We start from the raw sequence: 24,865 nt of genomic DNA on the forward strand, positions 1-24,865 counted from the left end.
AGCCCCTCCGGCAACTTTAAGAGGCGGGCACTTTTCCGGGGGGCCCCCCAGACCCGGAGCCTGAAGAAGTGGGGGTGCTGGGACCCTGAGGCCAGCAGCCCCAGAGCCCGCGGCTTAACGATGGAATTGTGGGTCTGGTTCCGGAGCACGGAGAGGATTGTTCCACGCACGGCTCCAAAGAGCATTTCTCTCTCATCCGGGGCGTGGAAGGCAGCGTTTGGAGACGGAAGCCGGGAGTTAACGGCTAAAACACGCACGTGCAAGTCTTCCGGGCTGCGGGCTGCGCGGCGGCGAGGAGTGTGGGTGAGTGGCTCTGAGCGCGGACGCCCCCGGCCGCACGGGGTGGGTGGCGGTCAGTGCGGGCGCGGCCGAGGCGGGCCTCGCCCGCCCCCCCTCCGCCCTGCGCAGCACCCGGGTTATTTTCGGCAGCATCGTCGCCGGCTTTCCGTAGACGCAAACCCGCTCCCCGCCAGCCTGAGATGGCAGAGGAGGAAAAGAGGTGGGGTTGGGGTGTCGCGGGGCCGCGCCCGGCGGCGGCAGCGGGGAGTGTCGGGGGAGGGCCCTGGGTTTGGGGCGCCCGCCCGCCCGCCCGCGGTGACGCGCGCCCCCCGCCCGCCGCAGCGCCTCCGCAATGGCCGAGCCGGGCCGTCGGACGCCGCCCGGAGCCCGCCGCCCGCGGGGAGCCTCGGTGAGCAGCCGCCGGCCGCCCCCAGCCCCCCGCCCGCCGCCCCGCCGCCCCGCCGGGCCTCTGCGCTGCGCCGGCGCCTGGCACCGTGCGTCCCGCGGCCCCTGCGCCCTGCGCGGCGGGGTGGCGGTGGCCCCGCGCGCTCGTCCTGCCCCCTGCCCTGGGGGCGGCCGGCGGGTGGCCCGGGAGTGGCCCGGGGTGGGGTCCGGAGATGGCGGGGGGGGGGGGGGGGGAGTAAGGTGGGGGGGTGGCCCGGGGGAGGTTCGGGGTTGGCGGGGGGGGGGGGGGGAGGTGGCAGAGTGACGTTCTGTTGGTCGGGGGGCCCGCGGCCGGGACGCCCCTGTCTGGAGCCAGGCTCCTCTCGGCTTCTCCAGGCGACCCCGCGGGCCACCTGTCTCAATCGCGCCCATTTCGCGGGAGCTCCCGGGAGCCGGCGGCAGGTGCACAGGCCTCTGTGCTGGCAGGGACGCCGGCCCCGGGTGGGCGGCGCGCAGGTGCTCTCGTCCGGGTCCGCGCCACTTGGGCGTTTCCGCACCGCAGATTGAGCTGCCCCCACCCCCCTCGGTGTCTAGTGTTTTGCTTTCACGTGTTCCTGTTTCCGGGGGTGGCGGCAGGGCGGTCGGAGGCTCACGGTATCCGAAGCCTCGGAAGCCGCAGCGTGAAGGGCTCGACTGGGGTCAGGAGTCGGAGGGGAGGCTCGGGCTCCACACCTTTCCTAGAAAAGCCCTCCGGCCTGTCGCTTTGACCTTGTCTCTTGGAGAAGCAGGATTGTGGGCAGCGACTTCCTGCCGCACCTGAGGTTTTGGTTCAGCTTCACTTCCTGCAGAGGAAGGAGTGCGTGTTGTCTGCAAACACAGGGACCAGGGTGACCACTGGCAGGGCAGCCAGAAATCAGACGCACCCTCTCTGCCTTGGGTGCCACGGAGGGAGTGGGGAGCTGGTGGGCACTTCGGGGGGTGCAGAGGGCTCTCTCCGCCTTAGGGTGGTGGAGGGGAGAAGGCACCAGGCGGTGTGTCTGCCCGGGGTTTAGGATTAGAAGGAGGGACGCCCCCCGCCCCTTTCCTGCCTTTCTGAAAGCCGATCTGCATCCCTGAGTTAAGACTTGCTTTGGCCGCTGTCTGCAGTGCCCCCCCCCCCCCCCCATTAACGGCTCACAGACCTGTTTACCTTCTTGTAAACTTCGGTAACAAGGAGTATTATGCCCCCTTTCGAAGCGTTTCCGGGACAGGTCAGCAGAACACTGACGTGCTTTCAGAAGCAAGAACCCTGGCCCAGCCCAGTCGATCTCGGGCTCCACTGGGGACCTGCTGTGGCGCTCACGCCCCATCCAGGGGCCGCCTGGGCAGCGGCTGCTCTGTGGGGTACAGAACAGCACCACCAACTGGCCGCAGCGGGTTGGGGTCCCGGCCACTAATGGGGAAGGGAGTAAGCAGTCCTTACCACACCTGCTTTTTCCCAAAAAGACTATGGTTGGAAAGAAGGAGCTTTTATAACGGTGCCTGTCGGTTGGGGGCTGATGAAGTTATGATTTCAAGTCCAAATAGGATTTTCAAGCAGGCTGATGCATCGTACATGCTGTTGTTTCGGAACTTTATGTGTGCTGAAAATATTTACACAGGCGTGACTGGCATTTATTATCAGTACTGATGGTGGCCGCTGAGAACCGGGCCCACGGGGGGAGGGTGAAGGGATGGACTGGTAGCAGGGGGTCAGTGCAGATGCCCGGGGCCACGGCGTGTTCCTGCAGCCGCCCTGTCCCACGTGCCCGAGGCCCCAGGAACCAGTGCGCAGTGTCTGCCTTTCCCAGGGGCGGCTGGTGACATCATGACCAACGCGTTCCAGGGTCTGGGCTTTCAGCACGAGCAGTTTGCTTTCATGATGCAAGATCTAAGAGGTTGTGAACGATGGCATAGCAACAAAAAAACTGTTATAAAAAAGAGGAAATAGGATAAAAAAAACCTCACCTGTTACACAGCCTGCTCTATGGCAGGCTCCGTTCTGATTTCTGTGTGTTAAGGTATGTGGGCATGACTTTGAGAGAAGGGATGGGCGGCAGGAGGCCTGGGAGAGGCTGGAGGATGCCGGTGACCCACCTTGAGGAGGGTGGAGGGAACCAGGCTGGGGCCACATCCTCAAGGAACCTGCAAAAGACAAAATGACAGTATCGCAAAGAATCATCGAGAAGTGAGGACCCCGAGACCCGGAGACGGGAAGGGTCTTGTCCTAAGTTAGGATCTGTGACTCTTAGTCCTGGCACATAAGAGCCCTCCCCTGGGCCCCGGATCGCACCCCAGACCTGTGTCCCGGTCTCTGCCCTGCTCCTCCCTGGGGTCTCCGTGCCCCTCCTCCACGCTTCCCGCCAGGGCTCGGCCTGGACCGCGGGGTCGTCAGTCAGGGTGCTGTGCCACGGTCCAGAGCAGAGTGATGAGGCCTTGTCCCCGGCCAGACTTCCTGCTAAAGGTTACCTGCCATGCCTTGCCCTCCTCCCTCCCCTCTGTGGCAAGCCCAGGCTGGGTCCCCAGAGTCCCCTCCCTCTGCGCTTTCCCCGGGGAAGTGAGCCCAGGCCCTCAGCATCCGTGAGCGCGGAAGGATGTCGGGCTGGGAGGGCCGCCACCAGGCTTAACTTCCCTTTAACGACCCAGGGGCTGAGCACCCATTCTGTCCTCTCTCTCTGGTTTGACGGTTCCTCTGTGGCAGAAATTTACATGGATCATTACAATATTGGAGATAATTAGCAAAAACGGGCTTCACCAGCTTCACGTAGTTGGTCCTATCAACAGCCTTTCCTCTTGGGAAGCTTTATGGCCGTTTATTCTTTTTAAAAAATTTTTTTTAATGTTTATCTATTTTTGAGACAGAGAGAGACAGAGCATGAACAGGGGAGGGGCAGAGAGAGAGGGAGACACAGAATCCAAAGCAGGCTCCAGGCTCTGAGCTGTCGGCACAGAGCCCGACGCGGGGTTCGAACTCACGGACCGCGAGATCATGACCTGAGCCGAAGTCGGACGCTCAACCGACTGAGCCACCCAGGCGCCCCTGGTCGTTCATTCTTAAGGTGGCTGTGCCTGTGCCTCTGCTGATCAATGTGTTGCGGGTTTCTGGGGTTGTTTTCGAGTCCGTACTGTGTTACACACGCCCTTTGTATGGAATCTTTTGCATTATAAACAGGGAGTCTGCTGGTCTGCGGTTTCTAATCCAGGCTTTTCCGGGTTGGGCTCCTTGGTGTGAAAGTGCAGGGACGATACGGATGGTTCCGGGAGGAGAACGGGGCTGGGTTCTCTTGGCCCCAAAGCACATCTTTATGGAGCATCCGGAGGCCCAAGGTTCTCTCCACTCAGTTTCTGGAGCTCAGGCTGTGGGGAGCGGCCAGAGGCCAGCAGAAGGCAGAAGGTTCCTTTTTTTTTTTTTTTTTTTTTTTTAAGAGAGTGAGCGAGTGGGGGAGAGGGGCACAGAGAGAGAGAGAGAGGGAGACAGACTCTTAAGCAAACTCCATGCTCAGCACAGAGTTCGAAGCAAGCAGGGCTTGATCCCACAACCCTGGAACCACGACCTGAGCCGAAATCAAGAGTTGGGTGCTCACCCAGATGCCCCAGAGGGTGGAATGTTCTTGCCTGGCCCGGGGAGTGAGGAAGAAGTCTCGAGGCAGGGCTCTCCCTGTGGCCAGCCCAGACTCCAGGGAGACCTCCTGTCCACCTGCCCTGGGCTGGCCTCTGGGCTGGTTTCCCTCCAGATCTGGGTTGAGATCCTGGGGGCAGAATGAAGAAATGGAGGGAAGGACGCCAGGAGGCAAAGTCAAGCTGAGTCTCTTTTCCCTTCGAGCGACAAAGACCTTCCCTCCTGCGCTGTCCACCCACATCTGAGCTCAGTGCAGCCACGCAGTCTGGGGAGAGGGCTGGACAGCAGAGACCCACCTGGGGACTCAGGAGGATACTCGTGAGGTGAAGCTGTGGCCTGGATACTGTGCCCGGGGACCGCCGGGACCCCCTGCGTCACTCAGCGCCGTCCCTTCCTGGCCCCGCCTCATGGCCTGATGCCACCAGACTTTCCTGCCCACAAAACATGAAATCAGTCACCTTGTCTGGGATAGGCACCGTGGCCCTCAGTTGGGGAGGTCGGTGAACAGGGACAGACGTGGTCTCTGCCCTCCGGGAGTGGTCAGCAGCCAGACGGACGTGCCTTAAGCCACCGTGAAAACACATACTGTTTCTGCTGTGACCAAAATCACCAAGGTGTTTCCCAGTTCCCCCAGAGCCTGTGACCTGGCCTTCTGCTGGCTGGAGGTCCAAGAGGCAGCTCAGGACACAGCCATCCGAGGGGAGGAGCAGGCCAGCCCTGGGGCCTGGAGGAAGCCAGTGAGGGTACAGTGGGGACCCGCGGGCCAGGAGCAGGCTGGGCAGGATGCTGTGGCCGGGGGCGCTTGCTGCGAGGCTGGGCTGCTAGGGCAGCTGGACCCTCAGAGCTGAGGGGCTTATCAACATGTGTGGAAGACAGAGGTCAGGTTCGTGGGTTTGTTCTGTTTTGTTTTCTTAAAGTGTATTCATTTTTGAGAGAGAGACACAGTGTGAGCAGGGGAGGGGCAGAGAGAGAGAGGGAGACACAGAATCCAAAGCGGGCTCCAGGCTCCGAGCTGTCAGCACAGAGCCCGACGCGGGGCTTGAACTCATGAACTGTGAGATCATGACCTGAGCCACCCGTGCACCCCTCTTCTGTTTCGTTTTTATAAATCGTGGTAAAATACACATCACATAAAATTGACCATCTCAGCCACGTTCAAGGGTGCGTTCAGGGGCGTTGAGCACACTCGCCTTGCTGTAGGGGTCACCACCGTCCATCTCCAGAACTTTGTCACCTTGCAGAACTGAACTCTGTCTGATGAAATAGTAACCCCCGTCCCCCTCCCCCGCCCCTGCACTCACCCTTCTGCTTTCTGTCCCCACGAGTGTGACTCCTCTAGGTTCCTCTGGGGACCTCACGTAAGTGGAGTCGGACGGTGTTTGTCCTGTTGTGACTGGCTTGTTTCACTGAGAACAACGTCCTCATGGCTCATCCACGTTGTGGCACGTGGCCGGATTTCTCTCCTGGTCAAGGCTGGATAATATCCCATTGTGTGCGTGGACCACATTTTGTTCACCGTCGGTGGACGCTTGGATTGCTTCCAGGTTTTAGGTATTGTGGGTAACGCTGCCGTGCACCCGCGTGTGCAAGTATTTCTTCGAGGCCCTGCTTTCTGTTCTTTTGGGTGCACACCCAGAAGTGGGATGGCCGGACCACGTGGCAATTCTGTGTTCACACTTGAAGGAAGCTGCGTACTGTTCTCCATGGCGGCTGCACTGGTTTGCGTTCCCGCCAACAGCGCATGAGGGTCTCGACTTCTGCACATCCTCGCCAACACCTGGTTTTCTTTTTCATTTATATATGGAGAGAGAGAGAGAGAGAGAGACAGAGAGAGAGAGGTGAGGCGGTGTCTCGTTGAAGTTTCGATTTGCGTTTCCCATTAGTGATATTAAGTATCTTTTTACGTGCTTATTTCTTAAAAGCTTTATTTTAAACTAGTTCCAGACCTACAGGAAAACTGCAAAAATGGCACGGGGCCCCGTTTACCCCTCATCCGGTTTCCCTAGCGTTGACGTCTTCTGCAACCATCCTGCGTAACCGAAACCGGGGCGTCGATAGTGGTGCCGCAGTACAGACCTTATTCAGACCTCCCTACCCACCCACGTCCCTCTTCTGCCCTGGGGTCCCACCCCCGACCCCACGTTGCGTGTGGGTGTTGCGTCTGCCTGGTCTCCTCTAGCCGGTGACAAGTCCTCAGTCTTGCCTGTCCTCTTCCGACGTCGACGCCTCCGCAGGCTACTGAGGAGCGACGTTGTAAAAATACCCAGAATCGGAGTTTTTCTCATGATCGGAACACGGTTATGTGTCTTTGGCAAGGAGCCCGCGGCCGCGCGGGCGTCCTCTCCTCCGCGTCCTGCGTCCGAGTTGTCCGTGTCTGTCTCCCGCTCGTGGTGAGCCTGGCCTGGGTGTCCGGGGGCCGGGGCTTCCCCGCCGTGGCCGGGCGGTATCCTGGGGAGATACTTCGAGGCGTGCGGACCCTGCTTCTTGAATCCCCCCTCGCTAGCCTCGCCTCCTCCGCGTGTCCGTGCCTGACGGTCGTCACCGTGCCGTTGCCGCTGGGGGCCCTGGAGCTCCAGCCTCGGCTCACGTGGCTGGTTGGAACGCTCCTTTCGGGAAAAGCCGCGCCTTCTCCTCGTTCTTTACACAATGATTTTCGTTTGGGTGCGGACACGCGGACGACCGTTTCGTCCCCCGGGTCGGCGTCCCGCAGCCACAGGGCAGGCTGGTTTACCAGACGGCTCCAGCTGGTGACCTAGGAGCACGTGTGTTCCTTCCACACGCCCCATCTTGTCTGTTCCGTGAGATTTTGATTAAATTATCATTGTTATTTAGCACTTTCTTACTTTCTGGAACCACGGATGTTCTGGACTTGGCTGGTTCTGAAATCCTTCGTTCATGGTTTCTTTCATTGATTTTTTCTTAATGTTTCCATTGTTTCCTTGCTTCTGTGTTGGTTTAAAAGTCTGACCCATCTCATTCTTTTGACTCTGGAAGATAACTGATCTTTTTGCCTGCAGGCTTTGAGGATTTTACCTTAGTTTTGAAATCCAAATGTTTTGCTGGGCGCGTCTCAGGGTTCCCCAGTGAGCCCCTTGAAATGTGCAGATCAGGTCTCTTTCTGTGCGAGGAAGGTCTCCCTGAATCATAGCTCTGAATAGGAGGCCCGCGGAGCACGATCCCAGCCCAGGAGCACGTCCCCATCCCCCAAGCATGTCCCCATCCCGAGAGCATGACCCTGTCCCACAAGCACATCCCCGTCCCAAGAGCACGACCCCAGCCCAGGAGCATGACCCTGTTCCGTGAGCACGTCCCCATCCCGGAGCATGACCCCATCCCGTGAGCATGTCCCCAGCCCAGGAGCACGACCCTGGCCCAGGGGGCACGTCCCCATCCCAAGAGCACGACCCCAGCCCAGCACCGCGGTCCCTGCTCTTATGGGCCCCGAATGCTTCATGAGCGCTCATTGCTGAGATAATTCGGGTCTTTCTTGTATTTTCTTCTGGGTTCAGTCAAGTTTTCACTTATCCTCATTTCTGATCCATTTTAGTGTTTGGATTTCTAACTCCGGGTGGTTGTCCGTGCCCTCCAGGGCATAATTCTGTGTGGCTTTACAGGTTTCTTCTGCTTCGTGGCTGCTTTTGAACAAGAGAGACTTTGCATCAACTCTTGTGTAAAATTTCATTCCTGATTTTCTGCACGGGGCATCTGCGGACTTGACTTGTATTCGTGTTTATGACATCGGGTGTTTGGGGGATTTTACAAGATCCCTAACCTAACAGCCCCCTTTCCCGCCAGCCTGGCCAAGTCCCCACGCTTCAGGAGGTTGTTTTGAGGAGAGGGTCTTGGCCTGAAAGACCCTACACTTCTCCTTTTTTCTTCTTTTCTCCTTCTCTGCTTGATTAAGAGTTTCTCTTTTTGCCTTTTTTCTACCCAGAGGCTCTGTGTTTGGAAGGCTGACCTCTTAGACCATGTGTGTCCTTCATGCCATGCTGGCCTCTGTTCAGTGAGTTCGTCACTTTCAAGAGCTCAGCCGGCTTTCTCTCGGTCACTGGGGCCACCCTGCTCGGGGTTGGGGTCGGGGTCGGAGTCAGGGTCAGGCTCGGGTCAGGTGCAGGGCCTGCCAGCCCCTCCCCGCCACTGGCCGGACTCCGTGGTGCCCACACGTGGAGGTGGCTCCCCCCACCCCATGTCCCCGACCCCTCCAGCCGCACCGTCCCATTTCCCCGCGGCCGGGCACAAGCGTGAGGGTCGGTGGCGCTGGGATCGGTTAGCTTTTCTCTTTTTACTCGCGGAGACCTCACGGTTTAGGGACACTCTGTGTTCACGCAATGCCAAGCACGTGGCTTTGCAAAGAATGTTTGATGTGAAATATTTGTGTAGTTTAGGGAGGAGATTTGGGGGAAATTCGTTCCCGTAACACAGCCTACGGGATTTTCTACGCGGGACCTTTTTTTAATACATCTTTTCATGGACGCACCTTTCCGTCCTGTGAGGAGGTTCCTGGGAGCGGACGGAGGGCATCGTCGGGAAGGTGTACGAATTATTTTATGAGTGGCCACCAGAACATTCCCGAAAACGGCCACGCATTTGGTGCGAGAGTCCCGGTTGCTCCCGTCCTGGCCGCGGTCGTTTGATCTGCGTCTTAGTCCCGCCGGTGAGTCTGCGGGCGTGGCTCCCGGTGGCTCCGTTTCCGTTTGCCTCAAGACTGACACGGAGTCGCTGTGTTCGTGCTTGTTGGCGGCCAGCACGTCTTCTGTGAAGCGGGTCACATCTTTTGCCTCTTTCACTGGTTTGTCTTCTCGAACGGTAGGTCCCAGTTCTGCGTGAGACACGACTTCCTTGCCTCTTCCTTGTCGTAGGAAGTTTTAAATTTTGACAAAGTCTGATGTATCCGTTTCTTCCTTTGTGGTTATTGTTCCCTGCGTCTCGTCCGGACCCTTGCCGGCCTCCCCCGCGACGGCCCCGTGGTCCCACGTTTTCTCCTGTGTCTTCCTGAGCGGAGCCCAGCAGTCTTGCATCGCGGCCTCGTGTTCGGATCCCAGGTGCCCGCCTTGCCCGCGTCCTGAGCATCCCCCGGGGGCCCCGGCTCTTGTCAGTGGGAAAGCCCCACAGAGCTGAGTGTCAGAGCCGAGTGCGGGGGGAGCCCGTGGCTGTTGAGCTGGTCACGATTTAACAGGTTTTCAGACGACAAACCTACAAGAAATTCTAAGAGAAATGTATCGTTGTTTTCTGATATTTTGTTTCATTATTTTTCCTTTTCCTTTTATTTTTTTAAGTTTACCTGTTTATTTTGAGAGAGAGAGAGAGTGAGCGTGTGCAAACATGAGCAGGAAACGGGCAGGGAGAGAGGGGGAGAGAGAGGGGGAGAGAGAGAGGGGGAGAGAGAGAGAGAGAGAGAGAGAGAGAGAGAGGGAGAGAGAATCCCAAGCAGGTTCTGTGCCATCAGTGCAGAACCTGACTCGGGGTTCGAACCCACGAACCGTGAGATCACGACCTGAGCCGAGGTCAAGCGTTGGACACTTAACCGACTGAGCCCCCCAGGCGACCCTCTCAGTGGCAGTATTTTTAAGGTAGTTTTTTAGTTCATATTTCCCTTTAAAAATAGGTTCAGCAAAGGCATTTGTGTGTCCACGTGCCCTCTCCCGTCTTAGGCGAAATGCAGCCGACCAGGACCCTGCCCCACTTTTTCTCAGTACTGCGCCTCGGTCCCTTCCTGTCACCGAACAGCCGTCCCCCTTCCTTTCCTGCAGGCGTGTGGTCATCCCCGGGTGGCAGCTCATTCTCTGTTTGGTCTCTATCAGAAATAGCTCTACTCTGAAATGGCTCTGTGTGTTTTCCAGCGTGTCTTTGACTCGATCATTACAAAAGGGATTTCCAGACCAAAAGGAAACAAACAGGACTCTGTAATGGGCTGTAGGCCACTAAGTCCCCTCCGCAGGGCCCCGCGTGTTGTGACTTACCACTTAGCTTTGCTGTTTCGTTGCTTTCCTCTGTGTTCCTTGAAAGATTGAAAAGCATCTCTCTCCTGACAAGATCAGCTTGTCTGGCCGAGGCTCCGCTTCGAGTGGAGACCCTGTTTTCAAGGTAAAGCACTTGTTAGCGACCCCTGGGCTCTGACGGACGAGGAGCGGGTCCAAGGCCCTCACTGTGTGGGCGTTGGTGGGGTGCCTACGCTCGATCCCCCGGTCCAGGCAGAGCCCCCCTCCCCCTCTTCTCGGTGGCGATGGCCCGGGGCTCCCGGATGGCTGGTAGGAAGCCTCCGTAGAGACCCCTCGGAGAGACCACTGTTGGGGTGTGCACTCTGGGGACACGGCCACCGCCCTGGAGAGGACACCTGAGCTCCCACCACCCCCACCCGTGCCGACTCCCCATCCTGGGGTGGAGCCCAGCCCCGCAGCTGCTCCTGACAGCACGGGGGTCGGCAGGGAGCCTCGCAGCTAAGCTTTCCCCCGAGTCCCGACCCTCCTGCCCCCGAGCAGAATAAAACACGTGTTCTAAGCCAGTAAGTGTTGGGGCAGTTCGGTAACACCATCAGCGGGCAGGAGGACGGTGTTTCGTCACCTTGTTGTGTGGAAAACGTTTTTGATGTTTCCCGTGCTTTCTTGCACTGACTGTTCCCTTTCCGTGTTGAGAGGATATGGGGGGGGGTGCTTGGAACGATGACATCGTCATTGCCATTCTGCCTCCACCTGAGAAGTACGTTTTTAAATTTCCACTTGATGGTTTTGGGGGTGTATTTGGGGTTGAACTGTGTTTTATTTTGTGTTACTCTGTTTGTGACCCTTCTTCTCCCCCTTTCTTGCCTCATTTTGCACTGATTGAGGGGTTTCCCCCCTTCCCTCTAAACGTCGCAGAGTGTGTTTTCTGTTATTTTCATGATTATCATAAAAGTAGCAGCAAAATCATGTTACTGGAGGTAAAGCGAACCCAAAGCTTCCCCAGAGAAGAAAGAGGAGCTTGAGAATTTGAACCGAGCTCATCCTTGTTGGAAATTTTATGTCTTTGTTGTTGGCATTTTGTTTCCATCCTGTTTCTCTCATAACACCACGAGAAATTGTCAGTGTTTTACAGGCACTGAGTTCAGACTTCCTGTTGTACGTAGCACTTCTGTCGTTCTCCCTCTCTTCTTGCCTCTTGGACTGTCCGTTGGGAATCACGCTCCCGCCCGAGGCACACCCCGTGGAGATTCCTTTATTTCCCCTTTTTTGTCTGAGAAGTTCTCTCTTTCAGGGATGAGGGTGAAAATATTTTCACGGGGGACAGACTTCTTGCTCGGCAGGTACTTTTAAGGCACGGTTAGCGCGTTATTCCGCCGTCCTCCGGCCCCCATCGCGCTGATGAGAAGTCCCGCGGCCCTCCTGCCTTCCGACCTGAGCTCGGTTCCTCGGGCAGATTGTCTCCATTTCTGTCCGTCTTTGCCGTTTTTTCCCCTCAAGTGTCCTTACGATGTGCCTAGATTTGGGCTTACTTTGCATCTTGACGTTTTCTTCCGTCAAACCCTGAGAATCCTGTTCACTACGTCCTCAAATTCTGCTTCTAAGTTTTTCCCCCTCGTTTTTCCTTCCGGGAGAGCTTCTCGTTCTCTCTATACCCTTCCTCTGTGCGTTCTCTTTTTTGTGTCTTTGTGCTCAATGCTAGGTGATCTCTTCCGAATTCTCTCCCCCTTTCGCGGTTCTGCTGCCCGATCTGCCACCGCGAGTGTCCACCAGGTGTCTGATTTCAGTTATTATATTTGTTTTTACAAAGTCCTGTCTTCTTATTCAGCTTTGGCATATCCCTTCTTACAGTTTTCTACTCCCTGAAGTTATTTTCAAGCTTGTAACTTATTTCCTTAAATAAACCAGGAGGGTTCTGTGCAGGCGTGTACGGGAGTTCTGCTGTTTGCTCAGTTTTGCTGTGAATCTAAATCTGCTCTAAAAAAACACGGTCTATTTAAAAAGCAGGGAGACTTGTTCTTTTGTGACCCGTGCTGGTTAAATGCAATGCCTGAAGGTCCTGTTTCTTTAAACCTGGCTCTTGCTCATTTGCCTTGCTTCCTGGTTTCCTGGCTCCCTTAGCTGCGTGTTTGTCACTGTCCTCAAACATTTGCTCGTGGGGTTTCCCTGAGACCTTGGACGAACGCGCCCTTCTCTAGGGAGGGTCACGTCTGCCCTTGCCAGGCGGCTGGGGCACCCGGTAGGGACCATATCAGACCCAGCCAGACCTGGAGCCCTGGATGCCACTCAGACCATCTTCTGTGCAAGGACCATCTGTGGTCACCCCTTCTCGGTGAGGGGACTCCCTGCTGCGACCGTGGCCGTCTTCCCACAGCCCCTTGGAGTCAGGCTGCGGTGTGGGTGGGCATGTTCTGGCACGTCCCCCAGGGGCTCCACTGTGGGGCGGGCGACCAGCAAAACGCCCCACTGGAGCAGGTACCAGGGGTCTCTCCTGCCTCCTTCACCGCAGGAGGCTAAGGAGCAGGGGTCCAAGTGCAGGGTGCGGGCCGACTTCTTAGGCAAAAGCTGCTTTGAGTCCTTCAGTGAGGCACTTCTCTCTCGGTTGGGGGGGGGGGGGGCACCTGGGATTTGTCCCCTCAGCATTTTGCTGTCTTAGGAGGAAGGTGAGTTAGTTCTGACCCAGCCTAGCCCACCACTCCCTGGGAAAGAGTTCTGGAATTCCTCTGCCCCCATGGAGAATCAAGGAGGGTCTGCAGGTGTTGGCTTCTGTCCAGGTGGATCCGTTAGCAAAAAGCCACGGAAAGCAAGACTGTAAGCTCAAGGTCGTATTGTTGGGGTTTCAAGTTCACTTTTGGAACGACCCAGGGGGGACCAGGGAGCCTCACTCTGCGAACTTGGAGGAGGATGTGGAAGGAGGAACCCACATCACGAAACGATTTCTAAGCCCAGTGCCTACGGCCAGGGTCAACCGTGGCTTGGAGAAACAGCGGGCTAGGGAAGCTTCGCTTAGGGTAAGGAGCAAGCCTGGGAAAGGCCCGGCCCCCCTTCTCTTTCTCCCAACAACTTCTGTTTCCCAAGAATTTTAGAAATGGTCGTGTGCGTGTGGGAGAGCCACCACGTAGCTCCCTCGGTTACAAGCTGAGCAAATAACTTCTGGATAGACGTCTCTCAAGTCACTCACTTGCAAGGCTCGACCGAGGTTAGGAGCGTCGGCAGATGTGGGAGCAAACGAACGGTGTCCTGATTGGGGCAGGCAGGTGTGGGGCGGGCGGGGCGCGGGGGTTGGCGGCAGATTCCTTCTCCAGTGGGAGCGGGTTAGCAAGGACCAAAGTCGTGCGCAGTGGACACGGCTGTGTCACTTGGGCCACCGGCCTAGGTCGCTAACTTGTCTTGAGAACCACCACTCAGAGCAATTGCTTTGAGAAACGTCGTGAATCAATTAAAATTTAACATCTCTTTTCCGCCAACATTTGGGAGGAAATTAAAGCAAAGCAGGCCTTGCCAAGAAGCCTGTAGGCCACGGCGAGACCAAATTGGGAAGGAAGACTGCCGGGAAGCCGGGGGAGAGTCAGCGGCCTGCAAAGCAGCTCGTGGGGCCTGAGCGGCCGGCACCGTGGCTTTAATTAATGCTCACTCTCACTCCCTGACTTTTTTTTCCATCTCAAATTCCGTCTGAACTTGGGAAGCTGGTCAGCAGGAGGTTAATGAGCGGCTGCCTTCCTCTCTGCAAGCGGGTCAAAAGCCTGCGTCGTGAGACCCCTGGGCTGAAGGACCCAGTAATTGGCCTTCTCCCCCGGGGGCATCCCAGCCCTCTGACACCCCCCTTCTCATTCAGGCAGCCACGGCGGGACTGCAGGGCCCTTTCCCTCCCTGCCACCGCACGTCACTCGAGCCTGTGTTTTCTGTGAGGTGCTGCTGGTGATCCCTTGTCCCCCCGGCCAGCTTGCCAGTGGCCACCCGGGGCCTGTCTTCCAAAAGTCTGGCTCGAGAGCTGGAAATCTGACTCCAGTGTGGCCTCCTCGCTCCTGGTGGGACTCCACTCACCTCTCTGAGCCCAAGCTTCTCCCTGAGAGGTAGGGGTGCTGCTCGCGTGGGGCTGTGAGGCCCGGTGAGGGCTGAGGCGGCCGCAGGACACCCCTGCCCGCCCTGTGGGCACCAGTTTCTTCATCGCCCTGTGAACACAGCCTCCTCTCCGCTGGTTGCAGAGAAAGCCTTTGAAACACTAACGCCTGGAGCCCCGACTGTCCCCGGGAGACCCCCCCCTCCCCAATAGCAGGCCTCACCGCCTGGAAAGGGGCCCCCCCAGAGTCCATGGGGCTTTGGGAAGAGCGGGTTCCCCAGAGCTCCTGCGCCCTTCCTGCTCTGCTCCCATGCACGTGTGGACACCCGTGTCCCCGTCACCGGGAGAGGCAGCACTGTGCACTCTTGAAGAACAAAAGGCCCCCTTTTAGGACCCACGGATCCGGCCCCAGACGGTTCTGCTGACGGGTGCTCTCCGTGAGCTGCTCTGTGAGGTTCCCCTTCCCTGCGCCCCCGGCCGTTGGCTGCCTTTGAACAGAGGGGATGCCTTCGGCTCCTGTCCCGCCACCGGCCGCCCCAGGGCTTTGCCGCGGACACAGCCCCCCGGTTTCCACACCACGCCGCGCGTGTCGAAGCTGGAAGCCCTATTCTGGGCGCCTCCACCTCCGTGGGGTGTTTAGTTTCCTTAGGTGACAAAGGTGGCTATGGGGGCGGGGGACACGGCCTGTCCAAGCCCAGAGTGACACCCGGACACCCCGTCTCCTCCTCCCAGGCCCTCGCTTCGGCACCAGAGACCCGCGAAGGCCACGCACAATCTTCCTGGTGGACTTGTGTTTGCAGCTGGTTCCTGGACCCCGTGCTCAGTAGGCACAGGGGCTCCTTTCCCGCTGCCCCCGGGGTCTCCCCGCCTGAGGTTGACAGTTGGGCAGGTCTAGCTGCCATCCTCTGTGTGCAAGGCCACCATGCCGTGACACAGGTCCACCACCCACCGGCTGCACCGTGTGACAGCGACGGTGACCCCTGGACATAGAGTGACCCTCTGCTCCCACCTTCCACCCACCCTCGTCCTGCTCCACCGCCAGTGAGGGTGCCGCACCCAGCTTCTTGGTGACAAATCCTCCCTGGTGACAGACCCCTCCCTGGGGGCCAGACCCCTCCCAGGTGCCACACCCTTCCCTGGGGAACAGACCCCACCTTGGTGACACTCCTTCCTGGTGACAGACCCCTCCCTGGTGCCGCCCCTCCCAGAGGCAGCTCTCCGCAGCCACTGTGGGCATGTCTAGTCCCCTGGAGTCCTTCCTCCCGAGACAGACCTGAGAAAATGGCCTGTGTGTAGGGCGTGTGTTTTAGGAAGGGGTCCCGGGGAATAGAAGGGGGAGTGGGAGGGGCAGGCCAGGGGAGGGGGGCGGAGGGAAGGCCCACTCAAGGGCTGTGTTGGCCGCTGGTCCCTGCTCCGCGCACCCTGGGTGGGATCCCACCGGAGCGGCGCTGGAGGAGGGGTGGACAGAAGGACATGGGCGGGACGGCCGCGACAGCCGGCCGCTGCGTTGCGGGGTCACGTCAGGGCTGCGGGGACGAGGGCGCAGGCACCCAGCACCCCGTGTTGAGCTGGCGGTCAGCTGTCCGGGCAAGAGGAGTGTGTGCTGTCTGCCTCCCGCTCTTCCTCAGCGGGCCCGTTGGGCTGGGGCTGGAACAAGGACAGCTGTGTCCTGTGTTTTTGACCCTCATGAAAGGGGAGCCAGGGACATTGGCCCACTCCGCCCCTCAGCATGAATGCGGCATTCTTCGCTGTGGCTCTGGACGAAACACGCTAATTAGCACCGGGCACAATGGGCCGTGTCGCCCTGCGCACTGGGGCGCACGGCAGGGAGGGGCTCCAGGGACGACCCAGCCAGAGGGGCGCGGTAGGTGGGGACCTGCGCTCCTGCAGCCCCAGCTGCGCTCCGGTCATTGACCAGGGCCGACCCGGTGACTTGGGGGCCACTCGGTGGTGCTGGTGAGTGCGTCCTTGTGGGTTCTCGGTCAGGGTGCAGGCTGCGTGCGGGGGAGGGGGGGGGACTGGGGCTCACGGGTTCTAGAAGCAGCCAATACTCAGGGCGTGTCCCTGGACGGTGGGTGCGGGTGGGGGGGGTGTGACCCGCCCCTCCCCCACAGGAGGTGGGGTGGGCACGACGTGAGCCCCCTTCCCCAGGGCGCTAGGCTTTGCTGCCACACCTTGGGGATGGACGTGCCCTGCTTGCATGTGTCCGTGTCGCCCGCGCTCTGATACGGTGTGTGAGTGGAAAGATTAGTCACCCACTAGTGAAGTGAGTGGGGGTCCACAGGGTTTCTGGAAAATCGCAGCTGATCTTGGCGGCAAGTTCTATTGAAAATAGAAGGTTTGGCTTGGATCTCGTGACGCCACGCCCTCCCAGCTCCAGAGCCCTCCAGCTCCGGGGCTCCGGGCACACGTGACCCTCTGTATCCTGTGCTCCCGTGCTTGTCCCCAGGCTCCCTACACACCTGTGGGTGGGAGCCGTCCCCCAACGGGCGCTCACACGGTGGGAACGGCCTGCCGTCCAGGCTTCTGGGTGGCGGTCCTCTCCTGTCTGATTCTGAGCAGTTGTGCGGGTCAAGGGCTGGGGTTTCCTCTCCTGTGGCCCAGCTGCAAGCGGAAGGGGCTTTCCTCCGGAAGGTTCTGTGCTGGGGACCGAGTTGCCATATTCCTAGGAAGGTCACGCAGTGAAGCCCCCTAGATGGTGTCCACACTGCCCTCCACCCCCAGGAGACCCTTGTCCTGCTGCGGTGGGGGGTCCGTCCGGGGTCTTCAGTAGGAGCTGAGATGTGTCAAGAATCTTCTTGCTTGAAGCAAGGCCACCGTGTGGAGGATGGAGGTGGAATCGTTCACTTGTCCAAGTCAGGAGGGACCTTAACACACCAGCTTCATACATTTTCGAGTAAAGACCGCGTTTTGCGCAGCACCTGTGGCCGCGTGTGACCGCCAAGCTGTCCTGCTGAGCAGGAGGACCAGCGGGCTGTGGTCCTGCCAGTGGCTCTGTGCTGCCCTGTCCTCGGGGCCTGGAGGACAGTCCCTCGGGACGTCTGGCCTCGGGACTGCACCACCGCTGTGTGCTCCTCGGAGAGCAGGCTGCAGGGGCCGCTTCAGGACGGGACGGGGCGGCTGCACAGTCGGAGCCGGGGTCCCCAGGGTCCACGCTGCCCATCACTCTCCCGGCCGGGCTCGCCCACAGGGGTTCAGGTTTCGAGAAGCTGGCTTTCGAGAACCAGAGGGGGGTCGGGAAGTTGACATTTTGTTCAAAGCTCGTGGTGTCAGGGTGGAGGGGCTGCAGTTTAAGGGGCGAAAGGAATTGTTGGCAAGGTGGCCGGTGAGCACAGCCTGGGAGACCTTCCCTGCTCCCAGCGCGGCTGAAGGGTCCAGAGTTGTCTCCAGCTCCTTTTACAGGGGAGAGAGGGAGGGAGGGAGAGGGAGAGGCAGAGAGATCCATCTGGGGTCAGGAGACTGCGTAGACACCCAGAGCTGTGACCCAGGGTCTGCAGCCAGCGGCTGGGCGGGCAGGGGTTTGTTCCTGCCCGAGCCCGCCCCATCATGCCCGCGCAGGGATGGGGAGACCAGACAAAGCCTCCACGAAGCGAGCTGAGACTAAGACCCGGCCGCGCGCTCGGACCCTCGAAAGGCCGCCCCTCCAGAGGGGGCTACGAATGCCCACCAGCCCTGTCGCCATTCAGTCTGGGTGGGAAGCATCTTAGGGAGACTTTCAAGGTCAGGGCTGTGCCTCTGCCAGGTTCGGGGCTTGGAATAATGGGAACAACGGTGAGAGGGGTCAGGGTGGGGGACACGAGGCCGGCTCCGAGGGACGGGGAGAGAACCATACGGTTCCCCTAACAGAAGCAGGAGAAGCCTTCCGGAACTCCCAGCAGCCCCCACAGTGTGTAAAAACGCACGCTTAGCAGATTTGGGACGCAGGTACGTTCTTTAACCCGAGGAACAGACCCCGTGGGCTTGGTGGCGAGACACCAGGAGCATCCGTCTTCAAGCTGGAAGTAAGAGAAAGAGGCCAACTGTGTTACTTCTCCCTAACGTGCACTGGAGTCCTGTCTGCACACGAGCGTGGGAAAAATAGTTTGAAAGTGTAAAGACTGGAGAGGAAAGAACGGGATGCCCGTTTCTGGAGAAGGTGGACATGGAGTATCAGAGCCGGGAAGAAATTTGAGGCCGTTGCTCGCACAAGCTCAATATAAAAAAGAAAAAATCAATAATGGGGGTGCCTGGCTGGCCTTCGGCGGCTCACGTGGCTCTTGATCTCGGGGTTGTGAGTTCAAGCCCCACGTTGGGTGCAGAGAGTACTTAAAAATAAAATCTGTAAAGAAATAAATAATGTTCCTCTACAGCAACTTTCTGAGTTGCCGTGGAGAAAGGCGGTGGTGACTCCCAACACACCTTTCGTGATGGCAGCACAGATGTCAGGCACCAGGAGTACGTAGATCAAGCGTTGTGCGAAACCTTTTGGAGAAAATGAGCCAACTCCGTTGAAAGACTTAAAAAAAAGGTCTAAATAAAGGGAGAGCTATACTATTTCATGTGAAGGAGACACAGTATCAAAGAGATGTCAGCTCTCTCCCAATTAATCTGTAAGTTCAGTGTAGTTCCAAGCAGAATCCAGACAGGGTTCCCACTGCTCTGGACTAGTTGACAAAGAAGAATAAACGGTAAAAAAAAAAAAAAAAAAAAAAAAAATTGCCAAGTTTGAAAACAACAGGGCAGGGGCAGGGCACCTGGCTGGCTCAGTCGATAGAGCATCTGACTCTTGATCCCAGGGTCATGAGTTCGAGCCCCACGTTGGGCATGGAGCCTACTTTAAAAAATAGTAATAATATAATGTCAAAAAAAAAAAGGAAACATAATGGGGCAAAGCAGACGAACCCTATCAGACATCAAAACTTCTGACAAAATTATATAATGAAGCAGTGCGCTATTCGTGGAGATTGACAAAGAAACCGGCACATTGGAACAGGTGGCTTCGAGTCCCGTAAAATCAGGAGGCGGTGAGGCCAGGCTGGCATCAGACCGGCGGGACGGACGAGTCCGCACTAAGGAGGACGTGCACACTAGGTTCTTGATGTGAGAAGATGGCCTGCGGAAACGGAAAACGGGAAAACCTCTGGAGGGGAACCTCGGAGGGTGCCTTAGTGCGTCGGGGAAGCGTTTCTTAGGCGAGAAACAGAACCATCCTACAACAGAGGAAATGATGGGCAGAGTGGTTGGGTTTGAAGTCTCTGCGGGATGGAAAACAGCGTAACATCGAAAAAGACCAGCCAGGACTTTACCAACAAAGGGTCAGTATCCAGAATAGATACCGGCCTCCCTCCCAGCAGTGAAGGACGACTCTCGGACAGAGACACAGGTGAGGGAGGGGACAGAGGGTCACGGACGCAGCCGGCGCGGCAAAGACGAGCCCCTCGTCAGTCGTCAGGGACCAGGCTGGGGGCGCAGCGGGGTCTCCTCTCAGCCGTCACGCCGGCCGGCATCACGCTTGCTGAGATGTGGGGAGACAGGCATTTCTTGGGGCTCTGGTAGCTTCTCTGGCCGCCCTCACGCCAGCCACGCCCTGCTGGGGACCTGCCCACCGCCATCTGACAGACGTGCCTCGGGTGTGCACAGGGCCGTCGGCTGTGGCATCAGCAGGGCGGTGGGAATGAACGCGTGATACGGTTGGATGCTGAGGGAGCACGCTGGAGTGACGGGATCCACGAGCACCAACGTGCCGAAACCTCAAGGACACGGTGTTGAGTGAACACAGAAAATGCAGAAGGACACGCAAAGTGTGACACCACATTTGCTGTTTTTCAGAACACACGGAGCGGTAACAAGGGAGACGCGGACACGCTTGGAGAGCCGTGCCCGGGAATGACAAGGAGTCTGGGTCAGGAGAGCCTTGGGGCTGGGTAGCGACGGTGACCGAGGGTGGGGGCTGCGGCGTCGCCCCAGGGGAGAGGGTCCTGGCAGGAGGTGGGGTCGGTGGACTGGAGGGCGGGAAGAGAAGAGGCCGGGACCATGGTCCGGCTTTGACTTGGACAACTGGTGGCTGGGGGGGTCCCACACTGGAACAGGAGGGAGGGACAGAGTAACTGTGGATGTGCTGGTTCCGGGAGGCCCTGGAGAGATGCGGGAAGAGGTGAGGCCAGCGGAGGAGGCGTGCATCTGGGGCTTGGAGCCGTGGGGACAGCAGGACGGGCCATCGGGAATGGCCTGGGGCACAGCCAAGCTCTCCGAAAGGCTGTGGGCACCTGCAGGGAAGCAATCGGAACCCAGGGGCCTCCGGGGACCTGGTGAGAGGGCCGTGTGGCCGGGAGTCTTCCGCAGACGAGAAAACGGAGGTGCCCCGGCGCTCACTCTCACTCGGTGCTCCCAGAACGCCCCCACCGTGCAGCGCCTCGGTGCTGCCGGGCATGGCTGTTCCATCCTGGACGCTCGGCCTCGGCTTCCTCCCTTCCGAGTCCGGGTCGGCAAGTGGCTCTTGAAGCTTTGTGAATTAGAGCTTTTCTCAGCAACCCCCCCTCCTCCCCTCGCTCTCTGGGGTCTTGGGAAAGGTTACTGTCTCCCACGGGGTTCTGTGCGAGCACGGTCTGCAAGGGGCATGTCGGTTATGGTGATAAAAGGCGTGTACGTGGGTCTGTGCGTGTGCCAAAGTTTGAAGATGAAGGTTTTTTTTTTTTAATTCTAACAATAAATACATATTTGCGGTTAAAAAAGTGCATACGGTTCGGAAAGATTAAAGCCGAGAGTCAGATCATCTGAGATTCCATCCCCCAGAGAGATGGCCGCTTTCCACCTGGCCTGTACAGTTTCAGACTTCAAGTTTTTCTGTGAAAACAGCACACACACAGTTTTTCCCTTTGTTACTGTGTTAAAATACACACGACATGAAACCCACCACCTTAACCATTTTTAGGTCTACGGTTCAGGGGTGTCACACACACCCACGCTGTTGTGCAGCCGTCCCCGCTGTCCGCCCACGGGGCTCTCTTTGTCTTGTAACACCGGAACCCTGCCCCCATTAACACCAACTCCCCGACCCCTCCCCTGCCCCCGCTGCCCAACCGGCCACCTTCTGTCTCTGTGACCTGGACCCAAGTGCGTCGTGTAAGTGAAATCACACGGTTTGTGTGTCTGCACGACCCCACTCCGCAGCCTCCTCAGGGTCCACCCGGGCTGCAGCAGGTGTCACGGCGTCCTCCCTTTCCGAGGCCGAGTAGTATTCCGTCGCGCGGATGGACCACACTCTCCTGTCCCTTCATCTGTCAGCGGACACTTGGGTGCTTCCGTGTTTTAGCTCTTGTGAACAGTGCTGCTGTGAACATGGGGGTGCACATATTTCTGCGAGACTTTGCTTTCAATTCCTTTGGGTAGATGCCCAGTAATGGAATTGCTGGACCGTGTGGTAATTCTATTTTTAATATTTTAGGCGAGCCTTTGCAGTTGTCCACAGCAGGTGCACCATTTTGCATTCCCACCAATAGTATACAACATTCCAATTTCTCCACATCTTTGTCAGCACTTGTTTTCTGGTTTTGGGGGATTTTTTTTTTTTTTTAATTTTTTTTTTCAACGTTTTGTATTTATTTTTGGGACAGAGAGAGACAGAGCATGAACGGGGGAGGGGCAGAGAGAGAGGGAGACACAGAATCGGAAACAGGCTCCAGGCTCCGAGCCATCAGCCCAGAGCCTGACGCGGGGCTCGAACTCACGGACCGCGAGATCGTGACCTGGCTGAAGTCGGACGCCTAACCGACTGCGCCACCCAGGCGCCCCTTGGGGGATTTTTTTGATAGTAACCATCCTAATGAGTGTGAGGTAGTATCTCATAGTTTTGATGTGCATTTCCCTAGTGATGAGTGATGCTGAGCATGTTTTCGTGAGCTCATTGGTCATCTGTGTATCTTCTCTGGAGAGATGTCTATGCAAGTCCTGTGCCTACTTATTTATCTATCTATCTATCTATCTATCTATCCGTTAGATTTTTTATTTGAGAGAGAGAGAGAGAGAGAGAGAGAATCTCAGGCCTCACACTCAGTGCAGAGCCCAACGTGGGGCTCCATTCCATGACCCTAGGATCATGACCTGAGCCATAATCAAGTTGGACTGTCAACCGACCGAGTCACCCAGCCTCCCCCTTTTGCCCATTTTTGCGTCGAGTTGTTTGTTTCTTTGTTGTTGACTTGTAGGAAATCTCTGTGTATTCTAGATACTAATCCCTCATCAGATACATGATTTGCGGATACTTTCTCCCATTCTTTGGGTCACCTTTTTGTTCTGTGGATCGTGGCTCTTGATGCACAGAAATTTTAAATTTTCTTGAAGCCCAGTTCGGCCATTTCCTGTTGTTGCCTGTGCCTTTGGCCCTGAATCCAAGAAACCACTGTCACATCCACTTTGTGAAGCTTTTATCCTGTTTTCTTAGAAGAGCTTTGTTGTTTTAGGTCTTACATTTACCTCCTTGATCTATTTTGAGTTCATTTCTGTTTGTGGTGTCAGGTAAGGGTCCAGCTTCACTCCCTGGCCTGGGGACATCGAGGTTTCCCAGCATCGTTTGTTGAAAAGACTGTCCTTTTTCCATTGAATGGTCTTGGCTCCCTTGTGAAAAATCGTTTGGCTGTATGTGTGAGCATTTCTTTCTTGGCTGTCTATTCTATTCTGTTGGTCTGTATGTCTGTCTTTAATGCACCCGCTTATTTCTTCAAATAGAAATGTGCTCGTACTATACACACTGGCGTTTAAAAAAATTTAGCGTGTTGTCTACACCCCTCCATGTCAGTAAGTGTAGACAAGCCATGTCCAAATGGTGGCCTTGTAGTCTGGCTTATGTGCATTCCATCGTTTGTGTGAATCATCTCTGTTGTGGGCATTTAGGACGCTTCCAATTGTTCGAGCTGTGTTATGGGCACATCACCATAATTATCCTTGAATGAGTTGTATTTGAGGTTGTCAGAGCAGTGCCTGGCACAGGGTAAGTGCTATAAAAGTGTTTGTTACATAGAATATGCTCCAACGCCATTGTTCTATCATTTCCTTGGGACGGATTTCCAGGCGTCACATTGCTGAGTTCATGGGCATGTACCACCTGTTGTCTCCCTCCACTGGCCTGGAGAGCAGCCGCCCCGAGACGGGCACTGGGCTGGACCCGGGCCCACGAGTGTAAGCGACCTTGTCTCGGGGCGCTGTTGAGGGTGGAGTGTGGACCTCGGTGTCCGGAGCCCCCGGCAGGTGCACGCTGGCTCCGGCAGCTGTTGCCTGTGTGATGGTGGGCAAGCTGCCCAGCCTCTCGGGGCCTCAGTTTCCTCGCCTGTGCGGGGGAGACCGTGACAGTTAGCCAGTGGGGCTTTCGTGACTGAAACGAGTTCACGCCTACGAGGAGCTCAGGAGAGCGTCAACCAGCACGGTGTTCTGACTGTTTCGAAGGCACAGCAACTTGGTAATTTGTTCTAATTTATTAGTCGCCCAGGTGTAGACAAGCACAGGATAACCCGCATTCTCATTTCCGAGCTACAGGTGATTGGCGTGGGTATTTACCCTGTGGGTTCCCGTCAGAACGATGCCCTCTGGGACTAGGATGGGGTGAAATTTGGACGTCTGGGTCCAAGCTGAAGAGTTGGAGTGAAAGGGAAGGGCGGGTGCAGGGCTGGCTGGGGGCAGAGGGACAAGTAGGGCCCTCACAAGCCTGAACTCCGGAGAACCAGGGCCGGGAGCCTCGTTCCTCGCCCCCTCACGGTTCTAGACCCCAGCGCAGCCACAGCCGATGTCCCCAGGCAGGGCCGTGAGGTGCAGGGACCATCTGTGTCCGTGTTTCCTTGGTCGGATCAGACTGGCTCTTCCTAAGTGCCCTTCAGCTTCAGCCCCGTGGGCCCTGCGTCTTCCTTTGGTCGCACTGGCTTCTCTGGGGGTTTATCGTGGACTTGGCTGGATTTCCGGCAAGGAGAGCTCGTGCCGCTGCACAATCGCTCCACCAGCGCTGGTCTCATTCGTTGGATTCGTTTCTACACTTTCATTCTCCAGGGTTTAATGGATACACCTCCCTTCTGGCACCTCACCATTGGAAGAAAATAAAGCCGCCCTTTGGAGTGGAACTTCCTTCATATTACGGACCCTGTAGCCACAAAACCCAGGGGGGGATTTTCTCAGGAAGAGGGGCCGGAGACGCTCTCCCGCAGCGGCTGCAGACACGGAAGGCTGTGTGCACAGGACTCAGCCAGGCCTGCCCGTGTCCCTCACTTGCTTTCCCCGGAGGAGGTGGGCCCGGAGTCCTCCCCGTGTGCGCACGGAAGGAGGCGGCCGTCGGGCCCGGTCTGCAGGGCAGGGCCGTGCCTTTGCGGCGGGCAGGGCAGCCTGCCTCCTCCCCCACCCAGGGGCCGTCCATGCGGTCAGGGGACCCGGCACCATGCTGGGTGTTCCTGAGAAAGCCTGTCCGGGCAGCGGAGAGCTGAGGGACCGCTGCAGGCATCTGCTTAGAAACACCGCGGAGACGGTCCCTCCCCCTGGATGTAGGCACGGCTGGTAAATTCCAACTGAAAAATAAAAGCTGAGTGCTCTGCTGAGTCATAGAACCCTGGGAGC

General features: G+C 57.5%; 1 protein-coding gene across 25 annotated transcripts in view; it reads left to right on the forward strand.

Annotated features, from left to right (window-relative positions):
- The first annotated feature begins 341 nt into the window (after positions 1-341).
- JAKMIP3 (Janus kinase and microtubule interacting protein 3) overlaps positions 342-24,865 on the forward strand; it is a 115,412-nt gene continuing 90,888 nt past the window's right edge. For all 25 annotated transcript variants that reach the window (XM_053910057.1, XM_053910063.1, XM_053910064.1 and 22 more), the window contains exon 1: positions 342-688. The gene's annotated coding sequence lies outside the window, so the exon portion shown is untranslated. The remainder of the gene's footprint in view (positions 689-24,865) is intronic.

The sequence above is a fragment of the Panthera pardus genome, unplaced genomic scaffold, assembly GCF_024362965.1.
Source record: "Panthera pardus isolate Hobbes unplaced genomic scaffold, ASM2436296v1 HiC_scaffold_22, whole genome shotgun sequence".
In the NCBI taxonomy this organism is placed as follows: Eukaryota; Metazoa; Chordata; class Mammalia; order Carnivora; family Felidae; genus Panthera; species Panthera pardus.